Source organism: Lactuca virosa, chromosome 3, assembly GCF_052849685.1.
Source record: "Lactuca virosa cultivar CGN04683 chromosome 3, Lactuca_virosa_CGN04683_v6, whole genome shotgun sequence".
NCBI lineage: Eukaryota > Viridiplantae > Streptophyta > Magnoliopsida > Asterales > Asteraceae > Lactuca > Lactuca virosa.
Genome location: NC_136428.1, coordinates 109,258,773 through 109,280,611, shown reverse-complemented (window position 1 = coordinate 109,280,611; position 21,839 = coordinate 109,258,773). Strand labels below are relative to the sequence as shown.

General features: G+C 38.6%; 1 pseudogene; it reads right to left on the bottom strand.

Moving 5' to 3' along the window:
• Positions 1–21,391, bottom strand: part of LOC145163917 (transcription factor ICE1-like) — a 66,018-nt pseudogene extending 44,627 nt beyond the window's left edge.
• Positions 21,392–21,839: the final 448 nt, after the last annotated feature.

Here is a 21,839-nt window from a genome sequence, read left to right as displayed (position 1 = left end):
CCTTACCATGGTGGTTCGAGAAAACAAAGTCGGTGTTTGAAATTTGTGCATGCCCAGAGGGAAGCAAAGTCAAACTTGCAGCATGCACTTTCGCTGATAGAGCACTCTCCTGGTAGAACGGTTATGTTAAATCGTTAACTCTCCCAGTGGCCAACGCCTTGAGCTGGGAAGACTTGAAAATTCTAATGCTAGCAGAATATTGCCCGAGGGGCGAGGTACAAAATCTAGAGAAAGAACTCTAGAAACTTACCGTGAAGGACTCTGACATTGCAGCCTACACACCCAGATTTCGTGACCTGACTGTATTATATCTCGGGATGGTCACCCCGGAAAGTAAGAAAGTGGAACGATACATGTGGGGACAATCCCCCCAAATTCAAGGAAATGTGATTGATGCCAACCCATCTACATTTGACAGTGCCAAATGCCTGGCACAAACACTTGTGGATTATGGAGTCCTCCAGGGCTTTATGACAGCCACTCCGGAGCAAACCAAAGGAGGCGACAATAGGAATAAGTTTTGGAACAAACGGAAGGGCCAATCGACACAAGAGCCCGCAAAGAAACAACAAACGATGGCAGTCAACGCTGTTATTGTGCCTGACACTCCAACACCCACCAAACCATATGCTGGAACCCTCCCAAAGTGTAACAAGTGCAACTTCCATCACACTGGAGACTGCCGAGAACTGTACTGAAACAATTGAAAAAAGAAAGGGCATAATGCCCAATGCTGCAAGACACCGGCACAGCAAAACACCCAAACCACTAATGCCAGAGTGAGCCAGGCTTGCTACGGATGTGGTGAAACAGGGCATTTCAAAAGGGACTGCCCAAAAGCGAGGAATACCGGAGGCGTGGGAAGATTTTTAACGATGGGGCATGAGGAAGCCATGAATGACCCAATGTGGTTATCGGTACGTTCCTCCTCAATAACTCATATGCATGCATACTTTTCGATACTGGTGCAGAGAGAAGTTTCATGAGCCCCAAGTTTAAACACTTACTTAAACAAAATCCTCAATCACTAAAAGACACATTCACCGTATAAATGGCAAATGGTAAGGCAGAGAACACAAATGATATATACATAGGATGTACCCTCACTCGAAACAACTACTCTTTCCAAATCGACCTGATGCCGGTCACAATAAAAAGTTTTGACGTCATCATTGGCATGGATTGGTTAAGTCCTCACCATGCCGATATCCTATGTTATGAAAAAGTCATTCGCCTAAATCTTCCCAATAATGAAACCCTCGTCATTTATGGCGATAAACCCGACACGAACCTTCCAATCATTTCTTGTGTCAAGGCTCAAAAGTATATTCGCAAAGAATACTACTCTTTCATAGCTCACGTGGTGGATAAGAAACAAGAAGTGACAGACATCAAGGATATTCCAGAAGTCTGTAACTTCGCCGATGTATTTTCCGAAGATCTTCCGGGAGTACCACCCGAACGCCAAGTCGAGTTCAGAATCGACTTGATTCCCGGAGCTACCCCTGTAGCCAAATCCCCGTACCGTTTAGCACCGGCAGAAATACAGGAATTATCCAGCCAACTGAACGAACTACTTAGCAAAGGGTTCATCAGACCAATCTTCTCACCTTGGGGAGCACCGGTCTTGTTCGTGAAGAAGAATGATAGATCATTCCGCATGTATATAGACTACCGGGAACTAAATAAACTCACTATAAAAAACGATACCCTTTACCCCGAATTGACGACCTCTTTGACCAACTACAAGGAGCAAGTTACTTCTTAAAGATCGACATAAGATCTGGATACCATCAGCTCTGAGTCCAGGAGGAAGATATCCCAAAGACTGCATTCAGAACTCGTTACGGTCACTACGAGTTTGTAGTGATGCCCTTCGGATTGACTAACGCGTCTGCGGCGTTCATGGATCTAGTGAACCGTGTATGCCAACCTTACTTAGACAAATTCATGATAGTATTCATTGACGACATACTAGTCTACTCATGAAGTAAGGAAGAACATAATTAACACCTACGACAGGTTTTGGAGACATTAAGGGCAGAGAAGCTGTATGCGAAGTTCTCGAAATGTGAATTTTGGATTCGAAAGGTGGACTTCCTAGGTCACGTAGTTAGTGAGGAAGGAATTCATGTGGATCCCTTCAAAATCAAGGCAATCAAAAACTGGGCAACCCCAAGAACGCCAACCGAAATTCGTCAATTCTTAGGCCTCGTTTGCTACTACAGGAGGTTCATACAAAACTTCTCCAAGATCGCGAAGCCACTCACCACCTTGACTAAAAAGGGTGTAACTTTCAACTGGGAGGAGAAACAGGAAACTGCTTTCCAAACACTAAAGCAAGCTCTATGCAGCGTACCGATCTTGTCCCTTCTAGAAGGGACGGAAGATTTTGTAGTTTACTACTATGCATCCAAGCAATGGCTAGGCTGTGTTCTTATGCAACGAGGAAATGTCATTTCTTATGCCTCAAGAAAACTTAAGAACCACGAGGTCAACTATACCACACACGACCTTGAACTAGGAGCAGTAGTATTTGCTCTGAAGATCTGGAGACATTACCTTTATGGTACGAAGTGCACAATCTTCACGGATCATAAAAGTCTCCAGCACATCTTCGATCAAAAAGAAATCAACATGAGGCAACAATGATGGGTGGAACTACTAAATGATTATGAATGCGAAATTCGCTATCATACAGGCAAACCTAATGTAGTAGCAGATGTTCTTAGTCGAAAGGAGTACTCGGGCCGCCGAGTGATGTCATTAACCATGACCATCCATTCACACATGTCCCCACAGATCAGAGAGGCTCAACTGGAAGCCTTAAAACTCGAGAATGTGGCAGGTGAAGCCTTAAGAGTAATGGACAAAAACCTTGAAGTCAAGGATGACGAAACTCGCTATCTCATGGATCGAATTTGGATACTGAGATTCGGCGGATTCAGAGATGTTGTCATAAGCGAAGCTCACAAGACTAGATATTTTGTTCATCCCGGTTCAGACAAGATGTACCTGGATTTCATAACCATGTTACCCAAGACAACGGGTGGTCTTGACACTATTTGGGTAATCATCGAACGACTAACCAAATCCACACACTTCCTACCAATAAAAGAGACAGACAAAATGGAAAAGTTGACCAGGACGTACATTAAAGAGATCGTACGATTGCATGGTGTGCCAATATCCATTATCTCCGAACGAGATAGTAGATTTACCTTGCAGTTTTGGCAATCATTACAAAGGTCCTTAGGAACCAAACTCGACATGAGTACAGCGTACCATCCTCAAACTGATGGTAAAAGAAAGAGAACCATTCAGATGCTGGAAGACATGTTGAGAGCTTGTGTGATAGACTTTGGTAAAGCTTGGGATACCCATTTACCACTTATAGAATTCTCATACAACATTAGTTATCACACTAGCATCAAAGTTGCTTCGTTTGAAGCCCTCTATGGCTGTAAGTGCAGATCCCCTCTATGCTGGGCTAAAATCGGTGACATGCAACTAGTAAAATGACAAGTTCCTGACAGCACTCTTACCGGCCCCGAGAAAATACGAGAAACTGCAGAGAAGATTGTTCAGATATGGGAACGATTGAAAGCATCTAGAGATCGACAAAAGAGTTATGCTGATAAACGACGAAAACCCTTGGAGTTTCAGGTTAGTGACCGTGTTCTGTTAAAGGTCTCACCCTGGAAAGGAATGATACATTTTAGAAAACGTGGGAAACTAAATCCAAGGTATATCGGGCCATTCGAGATTCTTGCTAGAATCGGCTCGGTGGCTTACAAACTCCAACTACCGTAGGAACTCAGTAACATACATCCCACCTTCCACGTGTCCAGTCTAAAGAAGTGTCTATCCGACGAGATCCTTGTAATCCCACTCGATGAAATCAAGATAAACGAGAGGCTACACTTCGTAGAAGAACCTGTAGAAATCATGGATAAGGAAATCAAGAGAACGAAACAAAGTCGTATACCAATAGTGAAGGTCCACTGGAACGCCAAGCAAAGACCTGAATTCACTTGGGAACGAGAAAACCAGATGAAACAAAAATACCCGCATCTCTTTCACTAGTTCAGGAGTACCCACTTTAGAAACAATTTCGGGACGAAATTCCTCTAACGGGGGGATAATGTAATAATCGGTTATTTCGGGTCAACAAAACTCAAAGCAAGTCAATAAAGTCAAACACGTCAAATTAAAAGTCAATTTAGTTATTCATAAAGCATAAAGTACAAAATTAAGCCTTAATTTAGAGTTTTCGGTTTTAGGAATCAAATCTTATCCTAGACCGAAATCTATTCATGGCCGAGAATCCTACTAACCGAAATCAAACTCCACCGAGAACCATTTTTTGCCGAGGACCTACCTAGAGCGAGAACTTTCTTAGCCGAAAACCCAACCTAGACCGAGAACCATGCGATACCGAGAACTCTTGGACCGAAATCTCCTTTGAGACCTTGTTCTCGGTTTGTATGACAAGCCGAAATCTCATTTTTAAACGGTGGCACACCTTCCAATTAGATAAATTACACATCCCAATGCATCTTTCATATCAAATTTTATTCCATATATAAATATAGGGCCGAAAACCACCATCCACAAATCCTCATTTACGTCCAAACTCACCCCATTTTTGCTCTCAAAGTTCATAAGAAATCCTCCCAATCTTCAAACCATCTACAAGCAATCTTCAAATATTCATATATTTGCCCAGTAACCTCATCAAAATTTCCCAGGAAACCCCTTCAAACCTTGTAAGTATCCTTACACAACTAGTGTTATTATAACACTTACATATTAATTTATCTAATTTACACATGTTGTTATGTATTTAAAACAAATTAGGATACAACTATATTCATGTGTTCTAACTTGAAGAATATTGACACTCACTTCGTTATCCATCCAAGAACACACCCGAGGTGAATTCATACCCCTACAATTTTTACGATTTTTCCATGTTTTTAGGAGGGGGGGATACAAGTAAAACACCAGAAAACTTGTGTTAAAATACAAACCGCTACATTTATATTTTTACAAAATATAAATATACATATGGATACATATTTGATTACAATAAAACTTTAACCCTTTTGTAACATGTCGAGCAAAAAGGGTATAATTATATAAACGAACATATATAATTATTTCATTTCAATTTATTATCATGACAAATTTGATAATAACATACAAAGGGGTCACTATTTCAGCGAAACATTTATATAAACTATAATAGGTATAGTTTATGGAACATACACACTATTTTACCCAGTTGGGGCATAGAACAATAATTATTTAAAAGAATAATTATTTTTCATACAATGTAGACACTATGAAGAGGTAATACATACAAACATTACAAGAAAAAGGGCTTTCTCTACACTATACGTAAACCGCTGATATAGCTTTGTGAGACATTATCTTCAAGTACTTACCTAAGTACCAACAAAAGTCTTGTATTATAACCAGAGTCTCCTGGAGGGAGAACGTGACACTTGTGTATAGATCTATACGAGACTAACCATCCCACACCTAAACTGTTAGCTACAGTTAGCCGGCAGGTCTGGGGTGACAACTGTCGTACCATTCCGACACCTGAAGAACGTCGTAACAGGCCATCAGTCATCAAGTATGGTTATAATAACTCACAAGTGGGTAATAAAAATATGTTTGGTTTACAAATACGAACATATCTTCAACCGATTTTATTTAACGATCAAACTACATTACACGATTTTCAAGTATAATACAATTTAAATTCTGGAAACATACATTTATAGGGTTTTACATACATACGACGACGGAACATTTTTTTTCAGTACAATACAGTTTACATTTCTGGAAACTTGCATTCAAATGGTTTTATATAAGTATAAAACTACATATTACTATTTTAGGTATGGAAAATACTTGTACACCACGGTCTTGGAACATTTAAGACTACATTACATATAAAAGAAAATATTGGATTTTCTGGAAGAACACACTACCATTTTCAAGGAACAAAGACACATATTTCTCATACAAAATGCTTATGAACTCACCAACTTAATTGTTGACACTTTTTCAAAACTACTTGTATTCTCAGGGAATCATTAAGAGAGGTAACAACAAGCTTTTGAAGACGAGACGCTAAGACGTCAGTCAAGTCTTAAATCATCATATTGTAATTGATTTTTAAAACATGTAACACATACAAACCATGTAACTTTATGAATTATATTTATGATGGTTTTGTTTGCTTTGATCTTTATTATCTAATTGTTATGATATTGTACATGACGTCGCCCACCCCCGGACGTTTCCGCCGTCTCATCGGTTCGGGGGTGCGACAGTAATTTTTGGGGCAGGAGTAGTATGTTGGGCGTACGTTTGAGTACGCTAAGCATACTAGGGTGCACCCTAGTACGCTCGACATACACATATGTACGCTGGGCGTACTAAAGTCCGGGTGAAACCCTAATCTTTAGGGTTTGAGGAGTATTTAAACATCTTTATGGATCATTTAGCCTCACTCTTTCAGCCTCCAAGTCCTTGAGTCGTTCTTTGCAAACCCTAGCCCCATAAATGAGTGTTTTGAGCTTAAAGTGTGTTATTTGTATACTTAAAGGAGAAGGAAGTCCATCAAGGAGTCTAGGAAGGAAAGCAAGCTTGTAGATCTGGGATTATCATCTTCCTTGTAAGCTTCAGAAGGTAAAAACTTGCTACCTTTATGCTTGGTTTTCTTGGATCTCATCTTGGTGGTTTTATGATGTTCTTTTGTCCCAAAAAGTCACATTGTTGTGCATGCTTTGTGTAACGCCCGCAGATTAGGCGAGTCAATTTAGAGACAATAAGCATCAAAAATGAGTTTTTTGATGGAAGATTATTTAGAAGGAATAATATTTTCCAAGTGGTTTAATATATTACAAGGGTTCTGTACATATAAAGAACGCTGGAATCCGAGTTATAACGAAGAAGTTATGACCCGTCGAAGTTTTTCGGCAAAACCGACACGGCACCAGGAGACGTAAATAGTGAATTTATGATGGAGGACATTTTAGCCTTAGAAATCTAAACAAAAGTTGTAGTATACGTTAAACCGAAAACATACAAAAAAAGAACGCCAAAATCTGACTTCGTATGAGGAAGTTATGAATTTTCTAAGATTTGGCATAGCAATGCACGACCCGAAACTCGAATTTTAGATCGAGCGGTTTTTGGCCTACGCGACCTAAATGAGAGTTGAAGATATCATTAATAGGAACTCAACGGTAAAAAGACAGACGAAAACGGAGTCCGTATGTAGAACTTATGAATTTTACGCGGACATTTAACAGTATAATCTCCTCGTACTGCTAAATTTAAGATCGGTCAAATATTAGCCAATAGAGTCAAAATGAAAGTTGTAGATCTTATTTTTACCTACGCGTGGATATAAAGAACGTCGAAAACGGAGCTCGTATGCAAAAGTTATGAATTTTTGAAAATCGGCTGATTTCCACCCTATGTGTGATGCCACGTGTTAGCACCAGGCGAAACCTTGGAGCCTACGCAACACCACGACGTGGTGAGAGGCACCACGACGTGGTGACGCTACAGGAAGCCTATAAATAGAGGTGTCGAGTTCCCTTCATTCCTTACACCTTCCAACTTCTTCCTCTATCTCTAGAACATCTCTCTAAGCCCTAAAACCCCCCAAAAAGCCTAGGGAACCCCCCAGCACGAGGCAGAAGCCCCGGAGCGCCCGACGGCTCCAAAAAAAAGAGCCTTCGGCTCAGAAAATCTGCTTCGGCGGAGCCCCGTTTTGAGAAAAACCCGCTGTAAGTGAGCTACGACTACCCTATCTTTAGTATAACTTATGTTTTAATATAGTAACATTATTAGGACCATAAAATAATTATTTCGGCTATTATTATGAGTTATATAAGAGTGTTGCTTAACACTTATATAATAGTAATAATAGCTAGACTATTAATTAGTCACGGTTAACGTTAGACTAAACCCTAGTGGTATTGATACTAGGTTTTGTCAAGGGAAAATTGTTTTGAGATAACGAAGTGCTGTCCGAGTACCGAGTCACCACCTTATCAAGTGAGTGCATAGTTACTTTCATCTTACACATAGATATGAAGTATTTTATATAAATTACGTGCAATGTGTGCATACTATCCGAATACTTGTTGTCTATGATGGATGAATGATTTTATACATGTTTTAAAATGATTTAAACTGTATATGTATTTTATATCTACAAATATGTTGGGTATGACATGGGTAGATAAAATAGTTGGTGTGTAATGAAATAAAATGATGAGAGATAGGTGATGATAGGAAGGTGATGATAATTAGGTGAGGATAGATAGGTGATCATGAATTGGTGATGTAGGATGAAAAATACCATAACTTTGTCCGACAATGTGGAGATGTAGTCATCTACCAGAGTATAGATGGCGACCACGGACTATTCTAGACAACCCCGTGGAAACACCAGTAGGCTCATAACCTGTAGGTGATGAATTACGAGTTCAGTAGATGTTGTAACTACGTATTCATGTGATAATACTCTAACCCTTACTATGAATTACGAGTTCAGGCAATGTTGTAACTACGTATTCATGCGATGATACTCCATCCCTTACTAGGCGCGTATTGAGGGGGTAATCCCCGAATCATTACTGATTATGTGATGTAGGCAATGATCCTCAGGAAAAGTCCTTAGGAACGAACATATAAGGAAATGTGATGTAAAGAGATGATAGGTAAATACGATATAGGAGATGACCCTTAAGATAATTCTTTAGGGAATATTAAATGAAGAAAATGGGGATGGGCAATCGGGTTAATTGTTTGACATGTATTATGTGAAGAAAAAAATTAACTATATTATTGTGGGTTGAAAACCCTATGTACTCACCAGGTTTCCCAACCTGACCCACTCAAGCTTATTTGTATCACAGGTGTCGATATGAAGCTACTTTACACTGAGGGATTTAAAAGAGATGTAGATCACTAGTGTAAATGAATGTAAGTTCTGTTTATGCTTATGTTTCTGTATTGACGATGACATCCCAAGTTTTTGAAAATGAATAAAAATACATTTCTTTGGAAATGCTTTGATAACGTATTTATCATGTTTTTCTGGGAACAAATTCCGCACCATTTTTATTAAAAGAGGTACTCTGATTTTTATAAAGCATAAACATAATCGGTATTTTCTGGCCGTGAAAATGGGGATGTCACAGTTGGTATCAGAGCATTAGTTTAAGCGAACTAGGAATAAGGATTTATTTCTAGACTTAAACTTAGAATGTTAAGCAATGATCGTGAGGAGTGTGTCTAATATATTTTAGGAAGTACACCTGAATAGACACAAGCACTAGCTTAATTAGGGAAGATGCCTAAAACGCTTTTATGTGCTAAATAATTTGTGATGATTTATGCTATCGTTTGAGCGGATCTATGGTCTGTTACCGACCGGATCTGGAAACTTTATGTGTTCAGATTTCTAAACGTTTAAATACAGTATTAGAACTGACATGTAATTTTTCGGAGTAATAGGGAGATTTACACGTCGATCGTAAATAAAATCTTTCCTATCTTAATTCTCGTCATTGCACACCGGACGTCTGATTTGGTGTATAGATCGAAATGGAAAGAACTCGAAGTGGAGTTAGGAATGCGAATGGAAATAGGAATCAACCACCAGTGATTGAGCAAATACCTGTTTTCGTAGCCGCTCCTGAGCCAATCACGATGGCCGGAGTACAAGCAATGATCCATATGATGTTGGATCGTCAAATGGAGGAAACAAAGCGTTTACTTCAACAGAACCGAGAGGAAGCTACAATACCGATCGTGCAACCTGAACTGGTTCCCGAGCAATCGGAGGAAGGAAACTACACCCGCATTATTAGTCAAGCTGGAACCCAAGGGGCAAGGATGAATGGCCCGGATAGGGGAAATAACAAGGATGGGTGGATGTATAAGAACTTTTTGAGTGCCAAACCACCAAGTCTTGCTGGAAGCCCAAAACCAGTGGAGATTATGGACTGGATCTCCGAGATGGAGATGGTATTTGAGAGCTGCGAATGTAGTAATAAGCAAAAGACAGTCTTTGCAGTCAGACAACTAAAGACTGGTGTTTTAAGTTGGTGGAAGTTTTTGGCAGATACAATGCCACGGGGAGAAGCCATGCGGATATCTTGGGAAGCATTCATGGAACAGCTGAAAATGCAATACTGCATACAGATAGATCTGATAGACCTAAACAACGAGTTTCAGAGCCTGAAGAAAGGGAAAATGAATATCGATGAGTATGCCACCGCATTCACTGAGAGGATGAAGTTGTTTCCCTACTTGGTGCCTACTGAACTCTCCAAGATAGATAGGTTTGCTAACGGACTGCCAATAGACTTTGGCCCAACGGTTAAAATGACAACTACTTTAAAGACAGCCGTTAAAGCAGCTAAGAATGTAGAGACCCAGATAAGAGAAAAGGGTCTAGAAAAGGATAAGGCGGGAGAAAAGAGGAAGTTTGAAGGATCTTCAAGGCCTAACAAGGAAAGCAAATTCTCAAAGTCTGGAGACGGAGGAGGTGAACAAAGTGGTGTGAGAAGTGCAAGAAGAAGCACTTCGGAAGATGCGATGGAGAAGTGACGTGCTATAGGTGTGGTAGGACCGATCACTATTCCAGACATTGTACATTCGACAACAAGAAGTGCTACGAATGTGGAAATGATGGGCATATTTCGAAGAATTGTCCAAAGAAAAACGAAGTAGAAAGACCAAATGCACCGCCAAAGCCAAGGGCATTCCACATGATCATCGATGAAGCAGATAACAACGCGAGGAACCAAGGATGAGGACTTTATATCCAAAGATCAAGATATGAAGTAGCCATGTGGATAGTATTAGGAAGTGTAGCCTATTAGAGGCATAGTATAGGGTGAACTTGAACACCTATGTAATACTTTCAAGAAATAATATAAACCCTGGCTTTGTAATCTGATGTGTCAAGTTGTTATGTGATTTTTTTGTATGGTTAATTGGAAAACTACGAGACAATACTTGGGACGAGTATGAGTAGGTGTGAATGGTAGTAGAGGCCTACTACCGGAAGCACAGGACTCACACTTGGATCAGTGAAAGTCACAAGGTTACCAAGAAGCTAGTAATTGATACCATTTTATTCAAGTATGTCGTTACCATTGTTTCGGTAATGACTAAGAAGATTGTTGTTATTCCGACCCTAGTGGTCATATCGAATTGAGTCCAACTACGAGGAGTATGTTACGTGGTTCAGAGAGCCAAGTTCGATGTAGCATCCAACTTAAGTCGGAAGATTGAAATAAAAGATAATCAAAGCGATCAGTAGAGGTATCGTTATAGTTGCTTGTAGCTAGAAATGCTACCTTTTAAGATGAGATTAGAACAGGAATGAAACTATAGTCTGTTCTGGAAGACTCTAAGAGACCTGAGTCTAAGCGTTTCAACATACGATGATGGGTCATTAGAATATGACACATCATTCCATTGTAGTAATAAAAGAACTTATCTTAAGTTCGTATCCAGTGAGGATTGAGATTGTGACTTGAAGGCCATAATTTGGAGTCTAACGTGAGATAGGGAGCAAGTGCAAGATCGAGCACCGCCTGCAGTCAAGAAGTCAAAGAGTTAAATACGCATTCGAAGGAGCATAGAAGTTACGATTATTACCTAGGATGAAGAGATAATGTATGGAGTCATTATACAGCCCTGTTTTGTTGATGATTTCGGGACGTAATCATCCTAAGGGGGAGATAATTGTAACGCCCACAGATCCGGGCGAGTCAATTTAGAGACAATAAGCATCAAAAATGAGTTTTTGATGGAAAATTATTTAGAAGGAATAATATTTTCCAAGTGGTTGTATATATTACAAGGGTTCCGTACATATAAAGAACGTTGGAGTCCGAGTTATAACGAAGAAGTTATGACCCGTCGAAGTTTTTCGGCAAAACCGGCACGTCACCAGGAGACGTAAATAGTGAATTTACGATGGAGGACTTTTTAGCCTTATAAATCTAAACAAAAGTTGTAGTATACGTTAAACCGAGAACATACAAAAAAAGAACGCCCAAATCTGACTTTGTATGAGGAAGTTATGAATTTTCTAAGATTTGGCATAGCAGTGCACGGCCCGAAACTCGAATTTTAGATCGAGCGGTTTTTGGCCTACGCGACCTAAATGAGAGTTGAAGATCTCATTAATAGGAACTCAACGGCAAAAAGACAGATGAAAACAGAGTCTGTATGTAGAAGTTATGAATTTTACGCGGACAATTAATAGTATAATCTCCTCGTACTGTTAAATTTAAGATCGGTCGAGAATTAGCCAACGGAGTCAAAATGAAAGTTGTAGATCTTATTTTTACCTACGCGTGGATATAAAGAATGTCGAAAACGAAGCTCGTATGCGAAAGTTATGAATTTTTGAAAATCGGCTGATTTCCACCCTGTGTGCGATGCCACATGTCAGCACCAGGCGAAACCTTGGAGCCTACGCAACACCACGACGTGGTGACGCTCCAGGAAGCCTATAAATAGAGGTGCCAAGTTCCCTTCATTCCTCACACCTTCCAACTTCTTCCTCTCTCTCTAGAACAACTCTCTAAGCCCTAAAACCCCCCAAAAAGCCTAGGGAACCCCATAGCACGAGGCGGAAGCCCTGGAGCGCCCGACGGCTCCGAAAAGAAGAGCCTTCGGCTCAGAAACTCTGCTTCGGCGGAGCCTAGTTTTAAGAAAAACTCGCTGTAAGTGAGCTACGACTACCCTATCTTTAGTATAACTTATGTTTTAATATAGTAACATTATTAGAACCTTAAAATAATTATTTGGGCTATTATTATGAGTTATATAAGAGTGTTGCTTAACACTTATATAATAGTAATAATAGCTAGACTATTAATTAGTCACGGTTAACGTTAGACTAAACCCTAGTGGTATTGATACTAGGTTTTGTCAAGGGAAAATTGTTTTGAGATAACGAAGTGTTGTCCGAGTACCGAGTCACCACCTTATCAAGTGAGTGCATAGTTACTTTCATCTTACACATAGATATGAAGTATTTTATATAAATTACGTGCAATGTGTGCATACTATCTGAATACTTGCTGTCTATGCTGGATGAATGATTTTATACATGTTTTAAAATGATTTAAACTATATATGTATTTTATATCTACAAATATGTTGGGTATGACATGGGTAGATAAAATAGTTGGTGTGTAATGAAATAAAATGATGAGAGATAGGTGATGATGAATTGGTGATGTAGGATGAAAAATACCATAACCTTGTCCGACAATGTGGAGATGTAGTCATCTACCAGAGTATAGATGGCGACCACGGACTATTCTAGACAACCCCATGGAAACACCAGCAGGCTCATAACCTGTAGGTGATGAATTACAAGTTCAGGAGATGTTGTAACTACGTATTCATGTAATGATACTCTAACCCTTACTATGAATTACGAGTTCAGGCGATGTTGTAACTACGTATTCATGCGATGATACTTCATCCCTTACTAGGCGCATATTGAGGGGGTAATCCCCGAATCATTACTGATTATGTGATGTAGGCAATGATCCTCAGGAAAAGTCCTTAGGAACGAACATATAAGGAAATGTGATGTAAAGAGATGAGAGGTAAATACGATATAGGAGATGACCCTTAAGATAATTCTTTAGGGAATATTAAATGAAGAAAATGAGGATGGGCAATCGGGTTAATTGTTTGACATGTATTATGTGAAGAAAAAAATTAACTATATTATTGTGGGTTGAAAACCCTATGTACTCACCAGGTTTCCCAACCTAACCCACTCAAGCTTATTTGTATCACAGGTGTCGATATGAAGCTACTTTACACTGAGGGATTTAAAAGAGATGTAGATCACTAGTGTAAATGAATGTAAGTTCTGTTTATGCTTATGTTTCTGTATTGACGATGACATCCCAAGGTTTTGAAAATGAATAAAAATACATTTCTTCGGAAATGCTTTGATAACGTATTTATCATGTTTTTCTGGGAACAAATTCCGCACCATTTTTATTAAAAGAGGTACTCTGATTTTTATAAAGCATAAACATAATCGGTATTTTCTGGCCGTGAAAATGGGGATGTCACACTTTGTGTTGGTCGTTTTGGGCAGTCCTTTCAGACCCTAGGTTGGGTTCTAAGCTATAAAAATGAGGTCCCTTTAGCTTGTTTTGCTCCATGCTTCTTATGGAAGGTCTTAATGGATTAAGACCATGTATTAAGGACTTTTTGGACGTCTAAAGTCATAAAGTTGGAGATTTTATGACTATAAGGTGCATTTGGACCATGGATCTGAAGTTTGGGCTTAAGTGCTTAAGCCATTAAGCACTTATTGGGATTTTGGACTCTACGAGGGTACGTCCGGGTACTCGGTCAGCCACCTTGTTGTGGGTCAATGCGAGGCTCGGTGTACACCCTGCGTACCAAAGGAGTACGCCCCGCGTACGCCTTCTGTTGGATTTCGGATTTTGGGCTTCAGGTGTTGGGCCACCTTTTGGGGTTGAATTCTTGGGCCCATATTGGTCTACCTGAGTATGAGTGTTTTGCGCCAAGTGAATAATTGTACCTTCGGATAAGGCCCAATAAGGAGTTTGGGCCCAATTTGGAAAATTGGGCCAATAATGGGCCTTGTATAATTTTGGGCTTCTTGGATCAAGAATTGGGCCTGGTTCTTGGAGCCAACTATAGATAGGGTAAAGTGTCCATTTACCCTTTGTTTGGATCATTAGTCAAGGATGGTAATTCAATTTTTAATTGGATGTGTATTTGTTGTGATAGTTCGGGATTTTAGTGAGCCAACTATATATATATATATATATATATATATATATATATATATATATATATATATATATATATATATATATATATATGTGTGTGTGTGTGTGTGTGTGTGTGTGTGTCGACACGGGTATGAGTGGTTGGGTTGAGGCGGACCTGCTTTGTGCTGAAGGCAAACAGACCCAGGGTGTCTCGGATAGACTGAAGGCCAGTCGGGTGTACCATTCAGGCCGAAGGCCTGGAGAACGTTCCAGATACACTGAAGGTCCGAAGTGGCGTACCAGTCATGCTGAAGGTTTTGTGAGCATACTAGATAGATTGTAGGCCGTTGGGGCGTTCCAGTCAGATTGAAGGCTCTGTATGTATGTTTTTTATTGTATTATTTTGGTTTTATGTTGTGTTGGTACATTGGGGGAAACTCACTAAGCTTTGGGCTTACAGTTTTGGTTTATGTTTCAGGTACCTCAGAGGATCGCGGAAAGGCGAAGGTGTGATCGTGCACCTCCTCATGTTATGTTTTGGGATTTTGGGAAAAATTCTGATGATAAACATTTTTTGAAAACTATTATGTAAACAATTATGATTTTTGGTTGGCTTGGAAAAGTTTAAAGTTTTTATGAAATTTTATGAATGTTACATCGAGGGTTCAAGATGTGGGTTCTATTTTTATTGGCTAAGGGTTCATGTTCGATTGTTGCTGATTTTGTATGTTTCTATATATAGTTCTTGCTCATTTTTGTTGGCATATGTGACATCACCATTTTCACAGCCCGATAATACCTTTTTCGTTTATGCGTATTAAAATAGAGTATTATTTATAAATGCAGAATTTGTCCCATAAAAAGTATTTCTGAAGAAACATTTTTCATTGATTATTAAAACTTGGGATGTCATAAGTGATACAAGAAACATAAGCATAAACATAATCTTTACAGGCCTTACAACATCTTATCATGCTAGCACCCTATATCTCCTCAAATCTCTCATCAGATCCAAACATCATTATCTAAGTACCTTTGTACTACTACTTGTGATATAAAGAAATTGAATGGGTCAGGCGGGGAAATCTGGTGAGTACATAGGGTTTTCAACCCACAATATTATAATTAATTTGTTTCAATTATATATTTCGCATCAAACAAATAACCAGATTACTCATCCCCGTTTTCTTATATATTCATCTCCAAGGATCTATCCTAAGGATCATCGTGAATATTAAGTAGACAATATTGCTTCGAGGATGTCTCCACAATACGTATCAATAAGGAATAAAGTACATTGTATGAATACGTAGTTCATCACCTACAGGTTGTGGACCTGACTATGTTCCACTGGACTATCTTGAATAGTCTGTGGTTGTTATATATACTTTGTTAGACTACTACATCATTAGTATAATAGTACTAATAAAGTCATGGCATCCTATCATCATTTTCATCTCTCATCGTACTATAAAAGTCATAGCCTCTTATCATCATTTTCGTCTCTCATCACCCTGTACTACCCAATATATTAATAGTATGAAAATACACATACGATTAAATCAAAATCATCTCATAGTTTTCATCTTAACAAGAAATATCTTAATCACAGATAATCAACACGTATAGAATTTAATTATCTAAATACTTCATATTTATGTGTAAGTTGAAAGTAATTATGCACTCACTTGATAAAGTGGATGACTTGTGATTTGAGCAGAGCTTTGCCTAACACCTTAGCTTTTCCTTTTGAAAGACCCATATATAATTATCACTAAGTCTTGGTCTTACATGTATTGCGACTAATGATAGTCTAGATTCCTCAAAAATCCCAATGTCTACTGATTTATAGCTGATAAGGAGCAACTAGGTAAGATCATATCGGATGTAGGATCCATTTGGTATACAAAGTATACTGTTTGGAAATCCCACTTTAAACACTTCACTAAATCTAGCCTATACATCAACCCCGTAAGTAGATCAATCAGTATTATGATTTTGAATCACTGATAAATCTTGTTTATAAATTCATAACAATGACTATGAACATAAATATAAGTTACACCTAAAACATAATAAGTGTAGCTTAACTTACAAAGATTTCTAACAAAAAGTCTGGAAAGTTCGCAGGCAGAAACCCGACCTGAAAGCTTCAATCTGTTGGACTCTCAGATGCCCAAAGCCTTGCTAAGATCTCTTAGTTTCTAAAGAAATTCGGGACTAAAGGGTCAAATTTTCCAGAGAATGGTTCTAGATATGTGTAGGAATGAATTGGGGGGGGGGGGGGGTTGCAACATATTTATAGGCATATTTTTACCAGGCGTCTCTCATGATTTTTGCACGTTGCGCGCTCCAGTTACACCGCTCTTTCAGCTTTGTGACACGTGTCGAAAAGATGGTGGTCCTCGTCACCCTTCTAGAAGGTTTGCGCCGCACGCTTTTTGCATGTCGCCCAAATTTTCAACTTTTTTTTTAAATCGTATATTTCTCATACAAGCTCTATTTTTGACGTACTTTGTATCCACACGTAGCTATCAACGAGTACTACAACTTTCGTTTAGACTCCGTCACTAATTCTCATTTTATTTATAAAGTTATATTTTTAACAGTCTTAGACTGTTAAAATTTGTATAAAAATCATAACTCTTCCATACAAATCCCGAGAATGTTCTTGACTATTTTTATATTGATGGAATCATACTTGTGAGATCATCGATTCTCATTTACATTGTTTTGGTTAACAATCAACCAATCTTAAAATTCGATTTATGTGTTCACACTGATGTGGTGAAACTTTCAAAAATCGTAGCTTTTTCATATGATGTTAGATTTAGGCGTTGTATATATGCGCGTTCTCGCTTTTACGATTACTACGACTTTTGTTTAGATGTCATACTGATTGACGGCTTCACAATTCTTAAAGTTGTGTAACTATTAATAAATAATTAACTTTAATGATCTAACAAATAAAATTGATGATCAATTTGAGACATTACATAAATTATGTTATTGATTATGCTACGGGATTCTCACATATAATTATATTGTAATATATATATATATATATATATATATATATATATATATATATATATATATATATATATATATATATATATATATCACAAAGTAAGGTTGTCAAATATTTACCACAAACAACCTACCAACATACTACCAACAGAACCAAGAAAATTGGTTACCAATATGTTTGGTAGCTAACATGTTTGATTGGTAGTACCGTACCAATTGAATAAACTTAGTATGATAACGATATTAAATTTTAAATAACATGATAATAAAGTACCAAAATATATATATATATATATATATATATATATATATATATATATATATATATATATATATATATATATATATATGGTCCGGTTCTAGTGAATACTAAAAAAATAGTGATGACTGCGAGGACAATTCTCCACCAACCATTTCGTCAATTACACAAACGTAAAACCCAAATAGTTAGTTGTGGTGCGTCCGCATGCGATCAGTGTCCGTGATAACCAATACGGACCCGAGGATTTAATCACTTGCGGCGAACGTCATTTAAGTGGATTTTATTATTTATTATTTATTTTTATTTTTCGTTAAAAATATTTATTTTTTTAAATAGATATATGCTCGGTTTAACGTTTTTAATTTTTTTCGTTTTTAAATTTTTTTTTTTGTTTTTTTTTTTAAAAAGAAATTATTTCTTTTTTCATTTTTTTGTTTTTTTAAATATATTTACTACGTACATGAAGGTACAAGTGTTTTTCTTCATTTTTGTTTTTATTTTTTGATTTTGTTTTGTTTTTTAGGTTTTTTAGATTTTTTAAACTAATTATCGATTTGAGTTTTTAATGTTTAATAATTATAAAATTTTAAATAATAAGAATATATTAAAGATTATAATATTTTTCGTTCATAGTTTTTTTTGAATCATACTATTTTTGAATCATAAAATTTTGAATCAAATTATTTTGAATCGTAATATTTTGAGTCATATGATTTTGGATCAATAATATATTCAGTTAAATATAGTTTTTGTTCAAAAAAAAATATGGATCATTATATATTTTGAATTATTTAAATTTAAATCATAAAATATATAATTAAAGATTATAAAATATTTGAGTCTAAATATTTTTAGATTATAATAAATTAAAGATCATAAACAAGTTGAATCAAAAGTTTTTTTGAATCATAAATATCTTGAGTCATTACATTTTGGATCAATTATGTTCAATATTTTTTTTATAAATGTAACATCCCAAAATTCAAGACCAAAAATTTCATTTTTATTAGGTTAATATAAAACCAACAGTATAAGAAAACATCCATAATAACATCTCATGTCAAAAACAAAGTGTCAGTAATCAAAACATGTTATCATAAAATAATATCAGAGTGTAATCCCAAAGATCACATGTGCGGAAAACATAGTGTGATGCGCTGTGATCGAGCCGACTCCTTTCCCTTGAAAATGAAGTACCTGAAACCAAAACTAAAAACCGTAAGCACGAAACTTAGTGAGTTCCCCCATCATACCACATACCATACAATCATATGACATACATACTGCCAGGCATATTTGGGTGCCCGACATACCCCTTTGGTCCTCTCGACCGGTGACCTTGCCTAGCATATCTGGGTGCTGGCCTACCCCTTCGGTCCTCTCGACCGGTGACCTTGCCTAACATATCTGGGTGCTGGCCTACCCCTACGGTCCTCTCGACTGGTAACTGGGGACTATTTCACCCCCTACTACTACCACATAATATCATATCACATATATCATAATCTGTCTAGCATATCTGGGTACTAATCTACCCCTTCGGCCCTATCGACCGGTAACCGAGGACTATTTCACCCCCTACTACTATCACTATCACATAACATCATATTATGCTAGCACATAAAACATAACAGATAGCAGCAAACCTAAATGAATATCACAAAGACAATCACCTAACGTACAACTCCTACTAGTGGGCCGACATTGTGGCCGTAGTCCCACCGCTACTGGAAGGTAACTCACCTCACACTGCTGAAGTCCCGTAGACTCAACCCCACACTGCTAAAGTCCCGTAGATTCAACCCCAGCTGCTGGATGACAGGTTCCCGAACTGTCAACACCAAAATAACTCCCAATTAATAATTGGGTTCCAATACATAACCATAAGTCCATGCTTGGGGGTAAAAGACTACTCTACCCCTAACTTGGCTTGATTCAAGCCCGAGCGCTAGTCCAAAGGCCCAAAAGTCCAACTATGGCTCAAAGCCCAACATATGGCCCAATTTTCCAAATTGGGCCCAAACCTTTATAAGGTCTTACCATAAGGCCCAACCATTTAGTCCACTCCAACATTCAATATTCTAATGGCCCAATATCACATAATCATAAAGGCCCAAACTATGGCCCATCTATGGCCCAATTTTCCAAATTGGGCCCAACTCCTCATATGGGCCTTACCTCAAAGCCCATTAATTATTCTAGTCCATTTGCTTGATCTTGGATGTCCCATTAATAATCCAAATCATCAAGGCCCAATAGAAAGGCCCAACAATACACCCAAGTGAAATTAGGGTTTCACATTAAATGACGATTAGGGTTAATTTTCCTACTTAACCCATTAAGGACTTAATCCACTAAGGACTTAATCCATTAAGGACTTAATCCATTAAGTCCAATATTGCTTAGATTAATTTTTTCCAATGATTATTATTTAATATTTCAATTTATCAAATGATTCCCGTTTGTCCCGATTAATTCCCCGAATTAGGGTTTTATTGCATTAGGGTTTTCCAAACCCTAATTATGGTTTCCAACCCATATTAGCCCAATAGGCCCAATAGCTAGGTCCTTAAGCCCATTAGGGTTTTCCTTAGGTCAATTAGGGTCCATTAGACCCATTAGGGTTTTCAATAGGCCCATCATTCTCATGTTTGGGCTTTTAGGTCCAATAGGGCTTCATTGGGCCCATTAGGGTTTCAAGCACCCCAAGGGATTCAAACTCAACAAGGCAAGCACACTGCCACCCGACACGGCGGCCGATGGCAGCAGCCACCACCCTACGGTGGTGGTTTGATTTTCCTTTCATTATTCCAATTTTTTACAATTTACAATGAACTCACGAAATAAACACACACACTATACTAAATAAACAAACACCCGCAACCACCTTGTGGTAGCCGGCGGTGGCACGCGACGGCAGCCACCACCTCACGGTGGTGGCAGTGGCGGTTCTCGGTCTTCCAGCTACACCAAACACACATTCACACACTTCATGTTGTGTTATACACTTCAGCCACCCACATGGCGGCTCATGGTGGCGACATCAAGGGTTTTGGGACGACAGCCATCGCCTTACGGTGGTGGCAGTAGGGTTTTCATTATATCTCCGGGCAAAGGAATCGTACATACAACATAAAACCCACAAACCCATATAATATACTCTCACTCACACAACATACACACTCCCAGCCACCGATACACGGTGGTTAAGGGTGGCAGAAAAGAAATAGCGGCGGCAACCACCATGGTTGGCAGCCATGGTGGTTTTTCTCGGGCTTGCTGGCCAAACGAGCATCCATTGACACTTCACAGTGAAGTAGTAACCACACAAACATGAGTTCGACACGAACCATGCACCCACCTCGGCCACTTCTAGTGAGAGACGGCAACCGAATCACAAAGAGGCAGCCGCTCGGAGCTGCGGCGGCGGCGGCGGCTGAGACGTGGCACCGAAGAACGGAGGAGAAAAGAAGTTGTGACTCCGACTTGCGAACAGTAGCAGCGACAGAGAGGGAGAAGGAGAGTAGAATTGTGGTGCCAGCGGAAACCCCCGGTTATCGCGTAGTCGACGTACCTTTGCCGGAAGGTAGTTGTGACGATCAACGACGGCATTAACGGAGGATTTGGCGGCCATCTCGGTTGTATACAACGTTTTCGGTGGCGGAGCTGTGATGGGGGAGTTCCTCAGCAAAGCAGCGACGGCTGGA